The sequence below is a fragment of the Lepisma saccharinum genome, chromosome 6 (assembly GCF_977018435.1).
Source record: "Lepisma saccharinum chromosome 6, izLepSacc3.1, whole genome shotgun sequence".
NCBI classification, from domain to species: domain Eukaryota; kingdom Metazoa; phylum Arthropoda; class Insecta; order Zygentoma; family Lepismatidae; genus Lepisma; species Lepisma saccharinum.
This window is the reverse complement of record NC_139234.1, coordinates 2,255,963-2,268,203: the sequence shown is the minus strand read 5'-3', so window position 1 is coordinate 2,268,203 and position 12,241 is coordinate 2,255,963. Positions and strand designations below refer to the sequence as shown.

Below are 12,241 nucleotides of genomic sequence, written 5' to 3'. Positions count from 1 at the left end.
GTCGACAGTAATGTAAACGAAAACAACGTGTATTTGCGACAGCACTAATGTTGCTCACAACAGCAGCATTGGAAATAATTGTCAATTATTAAATTTAAGTAATTTCAATTCTATTATAACAAACTGCATGAAGTTCATATTTTTACTGAATGGAAATAAAATAAGAGCTGGAAAACTTGGTGGTGATAGCCGGAATGCTGCGGTGAGCCAGCTCAAGATGGCCAGACAACGTCTCCTTACTTCGCGAGCGGTTCGGGTTAAAAAGAAACTCCAAATGCATGGAAGTAATATTTCTGGGAACCTTTGAGTGGTTATAAAAAATAATTTCATTATTTTATCCACAACTTTGTCGCTGGAAGTTTTTACTTGGAATTACAGAACAAAAAATGGCCAGCGACGACATTTTCTACTGCACGAATATAAAAAATCTCCACATACTTTATTTGAATATTTTTTAATGCAAATATGCTTTAAACTATTGATAAATTCTGAGTACCACTGTCACCTATGACAATTAAAAAACAGTGTCAATTTTTTTCATAATGAAAGCTTCAATTTTACGGCATGTTTCAACGTTAGGAATGAAAACAATGTAAAAATTGTGTTTTCACAGAAAATTTGCGTTTTTAATTTATCTAAAATTATGTGAGCAAGTTACCAGTTTTTTGTGTTCACCATCGTATTCTCTACAAAATTTCCTGCAAAACTGCAGGTACCGATTTTACTTAAGCTAAATTTGTAAATCCAGAAATTTGACAACAGCGCGCTCGTATTTCCCATAAGAAAAGCATTGCCCATAAGAGCCCATTGTGTCTTCTGAACGTGAAAACGACTCTAGAGAGAGAATCTCTATTTCCATAACTCGATTGCAGCGAGGAAGGCGGTCTTATTGATTACAGCGCCGCGCTGCGGCTTGCTGACGAGGTAATCTTGCCCAATAAAGCGGTTAGGAAATAGGTATTTGAGTTGATTAACGTGGGCGGTGGGAAGGTTGCCTTGGCCAGCGCGTCCCTCGCTCCAATTGGAAGGCCCGAGCGTTTCTCGTGACGTGAATCAAAGCCCGCTTGCCCCAGTCGGCTGCTTTTGTTAGCTTAACGTTACATCTCTTCTCCCCATTTTTGTGATCCTCTCGACGTAGAAACTGCAGCGGGGAAAAAAAATCACTGCATGGAACCGCAGGACCTATATTGATAAAGAAATGGCATATCATAGCCTCCAAAAGGGGAAATGAACAATTGAGTAATTGATAATCCACAGAACAACTTATCGGGTTGCTGTTTACAATATACTGTATTGTCTATGTTGTGGTTTATTTATTTATTTAAATGAAGGTTCCAAATACAGCACAAGCTATTTTACATTGAAATGTACTAACGACAAAAATAACAACATAACTAAAATTATGTGATAAAGTGACTTGCATATTTTTAATCAACAGACTTCTAAAACGTGTCTGGTTTTCAAAAATGTATTTTTGATTTGCTAAATTATTGTATTGACTGGACAGTCTGTAGAACAGGGAACGCTAAATGAGGCGTAATCTTGGCTTCTGAGAAGCGAAAAGTTGAGCGCTCCTTGTGGTGCGAGAAGCCACTCGAAAGTGAATTTCCTGAAGAACGCCGTCGCTGATGTTGCTATTGACTATTTTATGCAGGAATATGTAGTCTGAGAGTTCGTCTAACGTGAGGAGTTTGGATATTTAACGTTTTCAGAAGAATGGGTTTTTGCAATCGTTTTGTGGATAGAAATCGGCGACGAACAATGACCAGGAAGAAATTTAGAACGGAATTTAGTCTGTCTAAATTTGAGGAGCATGCCATAGACCAGAACGGACAGCAGTACGAAAGATTTTTAAAAGTGCAGAGAGCAGATGTTTCTTGAGTACATCAATAGGTGACATCATGGTTTTGTAATCGCGAAAGGCAGACACAGATCGTTGGAAGTAAGGCTCTGGCTCATCAACTATTTTAGTTTTTTTGACCCCTGATTGTTATTATGCCACTATTCAGTCAAAATATTTTACCTAAACAGATCAGCTTCTCCGGGGTGCAAGACCTCTCCCCCCACTTTTGTGTCGCCAATGTGAATGAATCGTAGTATACTTCAAAAGCCTTTGTACCTCTGTGGTTTTGCTATGTTTGCAAACGCAGCATGTTTTAGGTGTAATACTTCACTGTCGTCAAATAAACATTATTGTCGTATGTTCCATTAGACACGTTTCGGTCCTCGTTGGCGGAGTGTTTATCACAACCCGCTACGACGCCAGGGGTCCCGGGCTTGTGCGTGGGTGTTTATGTATCCCTTCATCTATTTCAACATATCATCACTCACCTTCATCGTCGCGATTAGACAAAAGTTGCAGGCAAGCGACGCTAAATAAGCAAAAATGAAATCTTTCCGCGCAAGCGAGAGACGCGCAACTTGAATGTAAGTGAACACACCGGCCGTTGCCTCAGTCGTTTGGACGGAACTTACGCTTGAGGTCTATTAATTAATAAATGGCGTGTGATGACTGTGTGTGCCCTCGTCGCTGTAATTTTTTGTGGGCCTCATTCGGTCACTCGTAGCCAATGGGCACGTGTCTTTTATATGTACATAAATGAGGCCGGCCTCGTATTTGCCGAAAGCTTTCTTCGGTTGAAAAATGAAAAACGTAACCCACCGTTAGCTATTAATAATATGTTCGTTCGCGTTCGGCTTTCTGTACGCTTCCCTCGCAGCGATGCTGGTACGTACAGAGGGAGGGTTCGGAAAGCAAGCAAGCATTTTATAAAATTTAGAACCTTTTACTTGCCCGATTCTGTGTTTGCTGAAACATGGAATGGATTATTTGCAGTTTTTCGTCCGCCCCTTCCTCTCCCACCCCCGACCCCGCACCAAATTGAAAAGCAGCGGAGGGCGGGAATTTCCCGCGGTAGGGAAATTTTGTGGTTCCGTGGGGGTAAATCTAAGAAAGATATAGTCCATTCTCGATAATGTTCCCATTATGTTCTTTATTCGTAAATGTTCGAGACAATTGTTGTCCCTGACCTGACTTGTCGAAAGCACCTCGTATAACGGGATGACATTTTTATTTGTGATTGAAAAATATTTCGTTCCAAAGGGAACGTTTTATACAAGAAGTGAAATATTCGTTACGAAAGGTACTTTTTCCTCCACGCAGGTGATTTTTTTGCTCCTGCGTAAAGAAAAGTTTTTTTTGCCACGTAAAGGAAATTTTTCTTCACAAAGGAGGGGGGTTTGTAAAAAGAAATGAGATTTTTTTCTCTCCAGAAAGGGAAATTTTTGGTTCATAAAGGGAAAATTTTCCATACAATGATGTAATTTTTCGGCACGGAAAGAGATAATTTGCTTCCCAAGTGCAAATTTCTGCCAGCCTTTCCTCTAAAAAAATCCGTTCAGCTTTTCATTGCAACTAAACAGAGTAAGGTTTACACTGGAGAGGTATAAACGTGTTGAAATATTGAAGCTACACTGCGACATAGATGCGTATATATAGATCCTTCCTTTTCTTTTGATCTCGGTGGGTCTGAAAGAGATGAACTGCGCTGGCAGAGAGGGGGGGAGGGAGGGGGAAGCTTGATTAATTACTGGACTACACACCATGTTGACAAATCCTACCCGCAGCCAGCCCAAATATCTGCCCGCGAAGATATTTTTTCACCCTCTTTTTCTTTCTTCCCAAACATGAAGCCAGATCGTGTTGAAACAGCACGCCAAAATCGAGATATAAGCTCGCGGCAGGGAAAAACTAAGGGTTAGATCACGAGTTTCATCTGGCCACACTGCAGAACTGCTGTTTCGTGTTTTGTTTTTTTCTCTCCGTCCCGGCAGATGGCATTGTAAATTGATTGTGTGCAGACTTTTCGTCCGACCAAAAGAACCACAATTCAATTGCTTGTTTATAGGACGGCGGAGTAATATCTTTTTTGGAAGTTCCAACGCCTAATTTTGATTGGTCGCTTGGAGTTTTGTTTTTCGAGTGGGGGCTGGCTATCTATGGTTTGTTCTTTCGTGGCTTGATTCGTGATTAAAATGTATTTTCTGCATAAAATTTCTTCACACTAAAAATTCACATAGGAATTGAAGGAAGCATTATTACGTATCATGTCGTGTGCATACAGGTAGGTTAATCACGGCTAGTGGACCGCGATTCGTTGATAAGAAATGACATCACTGGACGTAAAGAGGTGGAAAATAAGTTATTTCTCCGCACACATAATGTCAGTCAAACAACATAATGGATCTTGACACGCTCTCTCGCGCGAGAGAGTGAATGTGCTGTGCTCTCATTAGCTAATCTTAAGTTATCGCACAACTTTGCAGCTACACTGTTCGCACCTTCCGCCTGAAGGCGCTAGTGATAGGCGCATTAGCCTACGTCCGTAAGCGACACATCCGTGTTATTTGTAAACATATGACAGAGCAATATGTCAACAATTATGGTTTGGTTTAAAAAGAATACGTTCTTTCGGTCAATGAGTTACGCTTTTCTCGTGCATTTGTTATTGTTACCTGAAATATTGTACAATTTTAACACGACTTTTCTTACTTCAGAATCATGTCTTGAACTATAACTTTCTTTCCCATTTTGCGCTTGGCTGCCTTTCAATCGGGACCTCTCATTAGATGCAAGGCCCAGCTGGGACGAAGAAGGAAGAGGAATTTGTCTTAAAGGGAAAACGAGACTTAATTTTCGTGGCTAATTGCGACTCCATGAAAAGAGCTTAACTTTTATTGTTTGCAAGTCGTAAGGTTTCCTTTACCTGATTAGCAGAAGAGCCCCCGCCATATTCATGGCTAATGAAAGGGGCGGACGTTATTATTGAAGCTCGTAAAATTGGTTGGAATTCTCTGGCAATAGATGGCACTGCTGTTCTCGGGCATCAGAGACGCTTGGACTCGGGTAGAGTGCGACCACGCTAAATCCAGGCGCGGGAAACGCCTTTATGGCAGTGACACGCTGTTGCCACGTTTTCCCCCGAAGAAACTTGCGGTCAAGCAGCCAATTAGGCCTACCGCTGCCCAATGTTTGGGCAACAGGCGGCAACCTTAGAATCCCTCCTCCCCGAAGCAGCCAACAGGGAAACAGGATGTTGTGAAAATAACCGTTCTGCTCTGTGAAAGAGGGCTGGTTCGTATCGTGGCCCTAGTATAGTGTGTCGTATGCGACTAAAGCAGTGTCCGCATAAAAGACTGTCACGTGCCCGGTGCTCGATGTGAGGGGTTGCGAGGGGATAATATCCGCTCAACTAGCAAAACTTTCGCAAACCATCCCGCAGCTGTCTCATTTGTCACCATACCATGTTAATCCACATGAGCATTCTCCAAGCTAACTACAAGGCTCGTCCCCCTCCCCCCCCCCCCCCCCCCCCCGGTAGCATTTTCCACTTCAGGCGCTGCACGTGCCCAGTTCCAACGTAATTAGGTGGGAAATATTGTGATTTTGGGTTAGCGTCTGTCTTCTACTTCCGTATTGTGCGCCTGCACCCCAGAGCATGGTGGGTAACGCTCTGAGAACAAGAAGGAGAAATGGCAACCGGACCACTCGGGAGCAGTGGCGGCGATTTGGCCACTTTTTGCCACTTTTGCTAAACTTTATCTACCAAGGGAAAGTGGACTGTTCTTGCCCCTAACCAGTTTTGGAACCCAATCGACGCCACTGCTCGGTAGCCTTTCGATTCGGACGAATTGGACGATACAGCGTTTTCCCTTTGTACCGCCAAAAAAAAAAAAGAAACACCTGATTACATGTATCAGAAAATTTGAAGCACATCTGATCACAGAGCTGCAATCTGATAATGTGTGGTGTAGCCGTTAAGGCAGGCTATTCTATAATTCATTCTTCAAGTAGGGTATGGGTTTGACGACAACCATGACGTTAAGTTACCTGGTTTCGGGTTCGAAACCCGGTGGAGGCACATTGCACAGCGATTCGGATCCCACTTTGGTTCAGTCTCGATTAGCCTGTCTGTTCATGAAGTACACTTAAAACAAAAATTCAAACTTTTAAGTGACCTACTCACGATCTACCCTTCGATTGTTCCAGGTTAGATTTCTAGTCTTTGTACGGATATTCCCTTCAGAGTGTCCCTTCATCAATTTCATCTGACCGTCATTCATCAACAAACGTTGAAATTCGCCTGAAGTGGAACACAGTGACGTTAAAGAAGAAGCACAGAAATACGCGTGAACGTCTTGCAAGAAAGCAACTAATGTTTGCCAGTGTGTGTGTCTTTAAAATTTAATGATGATAATACTAATAATGAACATTCCATGCTTGAATTCTCTCGTGTGTTATTCATCGAAGTCACAATATTAAGATCTTAGCGCCCACTTTGCCAAATATCATTCATATTAATTTGCATATATATTCATGTGAAGGTTGTAAGAAAAGGAATCGGACGTTGCAACCAAATACCCGTTTATTAGTATAGCAACCGGACGAAATGTTAGCATGCATTCTGACACCAGCACCTCTAGCGGATGGAAATTGAGCTACGCATCTCTATTTTCACACTGTCGAACTTCTTGGTGCTTTACAGCGCGACGTGAAAATATAGTACAGAGGTTTGTCAATCAGTTTGTTGGTTAGGGTTAGGTGGCAGAGCAGCCCTTGACTGAACCTCGAGTTGCATAAAACAAACTGAATGAACATGGCGATGGGCAATTTGCCTGATAATATTTACACATACGTCAGAGAGTGCTGCCACCACACGTCGATGAAATTAACAGCGCCACAAATTAAATACATTTTATGCAGTTTCGCGACGCGTAGAGCAAAGTGGATCCCACAGGCCCGTTTTCGGGTACCTGCGCGAAAATTCAGGTGGAGGGGGAGGACTTGTAACCGTAACAAAGGGACGGGAAAGAAAACTGGGAGATAATTGTAGCGGTGCTTCGCAGCTTGTCTAACAGATGGCAGCAGGGGGGCTCCATGTAATCCTCGTGGATGTAGAGCCGTTTCCTCCCCTGCTCAACAAGTTCATTAGGGTAGGTATCGCCGCGGGGATCTGGTAATTAATATCTCGGTCCCGGGCCCTTGGATTAGACCCGGTCTTCGCGCGATTAGCATAGTAACGAGCGAAGGTCTCTAATTTCCATCCCAATGCCGAGATAAGGTCGGCTCTAATTTGGGTGGAAGGGGCGGGTTCTCGCTTGTTGACGGCTGTTTCGAGATAATAATCGAGAAGTGTAACACTCCGAGATCTTTCCCTCGCCGAAATCCAGTTTTTTTTTGGTTATACGGTACGGCTTTTGTTCACCCAGTCAGCCGATGGGGAACGTAATAGTAGGCAAATTGTCCACCAGTATGTTCATTCTCCTGGTTTCGTGAAACGCGATGGCCGAGGATTGAAAGAGAAGCGTTAACAAAACACAAAAACAGGTATGCGGGGCAAAGAGTGGTGCTATCCACTACACTTGAAGCATCTAGTCTTTGTGCCCGTCAATTTATGGGTAGGGACGTGAAGTTTTCGTTTTAACGATAACACCGGAAAGTTGAGGAAAGCAAAGTGTTCAAAATGTATTTGGGTAGGTGAAGGATGCAAGTTTTTGGTGTTTCGGAATCGCGAATTTCGCCATTTTTCAGAATAACACCAAATTTTGCACTTTAACACCAAAAGCTTCGCGAAATATGCAATATAAACTGGGGATAACACTTCATTTGCTCAATAATAACTATCTGAAGCGCTACGAGATATGTCATTTCTAGCCTAGTTGATGGAAGTTCGATTCAAAAGAGATTGTCTTGCTTCATTTATTGTAGTTTGGTGCACTTTGACCTCGGCCTGAGATACATTTCGCTGCGGGGATATTCCCGAAAGGGAAGTTTCATAGGAGCGGAAAAATTTTCAGAGGGAAACACCTGAAGAAGTTAGGGGTATGGTTGTATAGGCTGTGTGTACAGTCAGTCAGAATCACTGAAGCTGCATGGTTTGTGCATCGTCTTGAATATCCTTTTCCTTCTCTGGTGTACTTCGAAGTATCCCAAAGCCATCAGTAAATACGTTAGTTTCTTTCTGAAAGACTTTATACTTCAGATAGTGAAACAAAGCTGTAAGTTTCTGTCGTTGAAGGCTTCGAGAAGCCTTAAAAAGGGAAAGAAGGCAAGGAGTACATCACACTTCGAACTGTGGAAGACTTCGTTACAGCAATCATTCCACTGGAGTGAATAGAAAAAAAATACTATCTTTCTTTAGAAGTGCGTTTTCTGTAGGAAGTGTTGTGAGTTAATACTCTGAACATTTACTACGATATGTGGAAAATTATTGTTTGTTTGTTTGAGTTGCTGTTTTAAGTCCACTTTATGCACAGTAAGGCTAATCGGGACTGGACCTACAGTTTAAAGTGGGATCCGAACCACTTGTGGCTCCACCGGGTATCGAACCCGGGACCCCTTGATTACAAGGCAAAGACGCTACCACTGCGCCATGGGGGAGGCCCTGGAAAATTATCAATGTTATTGTAAACTGAAAAGATAATTTTTAAAAAAAATGATTTTTCTGGGAGAGTGAAATGCTGGAAATATGATTGTGTTCAAATATTTGGGTGATATCCTTGAATAAAAATTTCTAGTTTTCCAAATGCAAGAAATTTGGTCATTTTTTCATAAAGGTAAGCCTTAAATGTAGTTATTATTGTTATTAAAACTAAAATTTTCCTAAATTTTCTAGAACTAAACCAATGTGAAAATTTTGTGCACAGAAGAAACAGCAAAAACACGTGTAAAATAGCACCGAAATTTAGGGAAAAATAAAACTAAAACTTCATGCCCCTATTTATGGGTCTTCCTTATCGCACATTACGATTTCATTTTCGTGTTCTGACATGCCTATGTTGTTAGCTTAGGTGTGTTAGGTTTGGTTCTTTTAGCATAAAAAACACTGCAAATGTATTATGTTCAGAGAGCTATACCTAACAGACCTAACCTAACAACTTAGGCATGTAGCCTAACAATGAAAGCCTTCTGCGGTGACGTCAGAATGGAAGGTTGAAATCGTGTTGTGCGATAAGGGACACCCGTCAATCTATTGGTATAAAATGGCGGAGAGAGCTGTAGGAACAGAAAAATAGGTGACAGAAGCGTAGTTGTTCAAGATGGCTGCAAACATTGAATCATTTAACATTGTGTATTTCGACAAAACTTTATCGGATTTCGATTATCTTTTTTTTTTAACTATAGTTTCGTTCTCATAAATGTTCGTGTAAATCTTGTTTTAGCGATTTGGCAGAAAAGTAACCGCTTATAACCACAATACAGATACAATGTTGTACACAAGATCCTATCTTACGGTACTTTTCTGAACGTGAAAAATTACTGTGTATTTTAATTTTTAAAAAAATACCCTGGAGAATCGATAGGAATTTATCACGCACGTGCCAGAAGTCAACGTGCAAGTAGCGATCAAATTTAACCTTGAATAATACACACTTTGTTTTTGTCGAGGTGTGTGATTGTGTTCCCTGTTCTGCCAGAAGAAGTGAGTGATTTTCCTAAGTGCATGTATTAAAAGGGAATAAAGAATTAGTGCTTTTTTTACGTCACATTCTCCTCCTCCCCTCCAGTCACCCTATTTTCCACCCTTTCTGTCGAGCTTGTTCGCGAATAAATAGCTCTTCTGTTTGGCCAGGTCGCAGTTCATTTGTCGAGTTATTTTATTGATTCCCCTCCCCACAATTGCCCTCCCCTCTCTTCCTGCTTTTGAAAACATTGTGCCCCCGGGATGGGCGGGGAAAGTGGCGTCAAGCATCCAAGTTAATAACCAAAACCGCTGCGCCATTGTTTTCTCGTGCCGCGACCGGCGATTAAGCGCGTGAAAGGCATCCAATCTGTTTGTGTTTGTTGTGTTTGGAAGCGTTTAGAAATAGGGGCGAGGGAGGGGCTGGGGAAAAATTAATGTTACGCTAAATGCCTCGACGTGATTAATCGCATACGTTCAGTCTCTCTCCTTTTTTTTACCTGGCGATTGTAGTCGCTAATGATCCCGCACGCCGGCACAAGTCACGCGATGCGAAAGTGCTGCCCTCGGGCGATTGAATTGCGAGACATATCAATCTGAGGATTACAAAGGGAGGGAAAAATACAAGCTTGAGGCACTCGATTGTTTTGTCCGTCCTTTGTCCCGGAACGGACGAAAAGAAAAGGGAAACAAGATGAAAGATAAAAGACTAAGAACATAAAAGATTCATTGTTTTTCCGCCTTTTTGGAGCGGAGCTTTTCTTTCAACACGATCGTCACGTCATCTGGCGATGGAGAAGGTAATCACATTTGACAAATCTTACGATAAAGAAACAGATTGGAAAGGGATCGAAACCAAGATGGATATGTGTACAGGTTGGTATAACAGGAGTCGTTCCGTTTGGCATATTACGTTGGAGGTATATTTCATTTAGCAAGGTAAAATTGAGATCACATCTAAAATTTTTGGCCTTTAAGGATTAGGAAATGGGGGGATTTGGAAAGTGCATGATCACTGTCCGCCCTAGTCGAATTATTAGCGCCCTCTTTGTGGGAGAAGTCCTGGGTTTCTGGTGGGAGACCCTAAGTTTCCGTGTTGACCCAGTATCGTGAGGACAGTTACTTGAAGGTTACTTCGAAAGAAGAACAGCCTACGATCTCCACAGACAGATAAAGCGGCGAGAAACGGGACTCGATGCACTGACCAGAAATGGCCAACGAAAAGCTATCCTTATCGTCCCAATTTACTGCAACAGGTTGAGAAGAAAACGACATGACCTGCGTAAATATTAAAACTATCCTTTCTCTTATCCAAAAGCATTAATGTGGCTTCCCCGATGGATTCCCCTTGGTACACATTGCACACTTGATCAGATCCCAAGTGAAACTATGTCCGGTTCGCGATTAGCTTGACAGCATAAAATAGACCTAAAACTGTTAAAATAAGAACAATAAACGCCGAAAATTGTAACTATTTATCCCAAGTTGCATAGTCCCTATTTGTCATGTTACTTCAACATTACGTGGACTTTAATGGGTTCTTTTATTATTAAAGACATCCATTTGGTCAGTTGCGTGTCTGTCTGACATGTATTTTGTATAATTTTCACCTTTCTGTCCTTCGAAACAGTTAAACTATAATCCATTGAGAATGACTGTTTGCCTTTTAACGTATGTTAATTTTTTCACACTTTTCTGTTTTTAATAGCTTATATATTACTCGTTATCTGCTGTTGTTTTTTTCGCAAACACGCATACCTGTCTTAATTGGATACGCCACTCGCTGCTTTAAAATTAAAGCCATGCGAATGGCATGATGGTTGATGACAAGTTGTTACAAATTCGTATGGACACAATAACATGCATAATTTACATTTGTGTGTGTTGTAAACTTGCTTGATTTACATTATACGGACCTCGAAACTGGCGTAGACTCTCGTAAACCAAAGCTCGTATTTCGTATTTTCATCATTATACGTCGCTTTTCTGGCACTTCTGGCTAATCGTGACTGTGACAATGAGTGGTGGTAAAATTGATGGACACTCGCCAAAACACCTCTCCTCAGCCCGAGACTCTAACCCGGGAACTTCGGTGGCGAGATCGAACGCCAACCAAATTACGCGCTCGGCCATCGAGCGGTGTATAAACCAATGCCGATTCATTAACTCTGATTGATCCACCTGAATGTAGACGTCTTGGAACTGGCTCAACTCTATGAACGTGCCTATTCGAGCCGTCGTTGACTTTGAGGTAGATTTTAGTAACTTATGTTTTGTCTTTTCTTCTTTAACCTTCAATAAAATTAAGGGACAGAGGAATTTCAATCGGAATTCCTGCAGTAGGCTCTTCTGTCAATTGAACTGAGGTGCGAATGCCATTCGCATCATACAGCAGGTAACACCAGGGAGGTGCAGTCTGGCGTTCGGAAAAGTTCGGAACCATTCGTAAATCTTCACGGATGACGTCAGCCACGGGACATCTCAAAGACGAGCACCAGCAACGGCATAGGAATTCACACTTCTTCTGTGTTTTCGGAAATAAATTTCTTTTAAAAATCGAATGAATGTTCTGACGTGTGTGTAAGTAAATGTATATGTATAGAGCAGACTATATCTTGTAAACTGTGTCGCTGAAGGTTAACTATCAATAGCATTAACATGTAATGAAAAGCGGGAAAGCCGGCTCAGAGGTGGAGCAGAGGTTTGTTCAGAATTTTCTATTTGAATGGTGTAAGGTCTTGTTAAGGCGCTGTAGCTCTTGTTTATGGGGTGAAAAGGTA

At 41.9% G+C, this 12,241-nt stretch overlaps 1 protein-coding gene across 3 annotated transcripts in view; it reads left to right on the top strand.

Annotated features, from left to right (window-relative positions):
• The window catches only part of tay (tay bridge kinase), a 624,643-nt gene that overhangs the window by 522,867 nt on the left and 89,535 nt on the right, over positions 1-12,241 (top strand). The window lies entirely within an intron of this gene.